Source organism: Littorina saxatilis, linkage group LG4, assembly GCF_037325665.1.
Source record: "Littorina saxatilis isolate snail1 linkage group LG4, US_GU_Lsax_2.0, whole genome shotgun sequence".
NCBI lineage: Eukaryota > Metazoa > Mollusca > Gastropoda > Littorinimorpha > Littorinidae > Littorina > Littorina saxatilis.
The window spans coordinates 39,744,314-39,745,851 of NC_090248.1; the positions used below are offsets into that span (position 1 = coordinate 39,744,314).

Sequence of the window (1,538 nt, forward strand, 5' to 3'; positions counted from 1 at the left end):
CTCTCTCTCTCTCTCTCTCTCTCTCTCTCTCTCTCTCTCTCTCTCTCTAGTCTCTCTCTCTCTTCCTCTCTCTCTCTTAAGTATCTCTCTCTTAAGTCTCTCTCTCTCCCTCTCTCTCTCTCTTCTCTCTCTCTCTCTCTTGTCTCTCTCTCTCTTAAGTCTCGCTCTCTCTCTCTCTTAAGTCTCTATCTCTCTCTTATCTCTCTCTCTCTTTCTCTCTCTCTTAAGTCTCTCTCTCTTAAGTCTCTCTCTCTCTCTCTCTCTCTCTCTCTCTCTAGTGTATGCCTGTCTCTCTGTCTTTCTGTCAGTCTGTCTGCCTGTCTCTCTCTCTCTCTCTCTCTCTCTCTCTCTCTCTCTCTCTCTCTCTGTCAGTCAGTGTGTCTGTCTTAGTCTCTAAATCACTGGTCCTCTCTCTGTCTGTCTGTCTGTCTGTCTATTTGTCGGTCTGTTTGTCTGTCTGTCTGTCTGTCTGTCTCTGTCTCTCTCTCTCTCTCTCTCTCTCTCTCTCTCTCTCTCTCTCTCTCTCTTTATTTCTAAGTCATTCCATACCGTATGCTTTAGTTTTCAAATATTTTGTAATGCCTTCAACAAAGATTTATATTTAACATTGCTTTGTTTATTTCAAGTGTGGTTATTTTGTATACAGCCAAATGCTACTTTGCTCTTAATCGTGATTGTAATAGACAAAACGCACGATTCCGAAAGGTGTTATGGAATAGCATAGTTCAAATCTGCCTACTTTCCCTCTACCTGGTCCTATCATAGACCATTTATCCTGGACCGCCAACTAGCTCTCACTCCGCTCTTTCTCTCTATTACGAGGTAGCGGCCTCTCGCATTTAGGAACCTACGCTTACAAGCCTTTCAGAAATCAGGGGGACGTGATATCCGGTGTCGATTGTAAACATGGACGAAGTTGCCGAGGTAAGTTCTGAAAATGCTAAAATAAACTCAGCAAAAGTGCATATGGAACATGTTTTTCGATGAGTTTTGTTAAGTTTAGTTTGGAGTTTTGGAAAATCCAGTTCATTGTCACCTCCCATTGTCACAAATAACTGGAGCGTGCTTTCTTTTCACTGTCTTCGAATCGCTGGCCTTTCAAACCGGACGCGACGCGCCCCTGAAAGTCGAGAGTCGTAACCTCGAAGGGTCACGTGATGAGTTGGCGGTCCAGGCTATTTGGTCTATGGTCCTATGAACTACAGTCTATGGAGTACCTGCGCCCGTCTAGGAATATCCACTTCCGAGCAAACATCCAGTCAAAACATTGCGCACGTTTTTCTTACCTTGGACTGTCAAGACTATACCACGGCAGACTACCTGAAGTCGAAGTCATTCATGAGGTCGCCGTTTGTTCGGGTGGCTTCAGGTTCGCCATATTGAAGGGCAATAACCGATTTCCTGTTTAACCCACTGGCGCAGAATTAGAATAACGTTTTGCGAAGAACTGTGACGTCATTTTGGCATTGTTGTGCACGTGTTTGTGTAGGTAGGAATGTGGGTGTGCGGTAGAATTGGCGGTCTGTGTGTGTGTGTGT

The 1,538-nt window shown here is 44.7% G+C and overlaps 1 protein-coding gene across 1 annotated transcript in view; it reads right to left on the reverse strand.

The window, feature by feature from the left end:
* Positions 1-775: 775 nt before the first annotated feature.
* Positions 776-1,538, reverse strand: part of LOC138964735 (fibulin-1-like) — a 285,783-nt gene continuing 285,020 nt past the window's right edge. Inside the window, exon 19 of the transcript XR_011455197.1 lies at positions 776-1,095. The gene's annotated coding sequence lies outside the window, so the exon portion shown is untranslated. The remainder of the gene's footprint in view (positions 1,096-1,538) is intronic.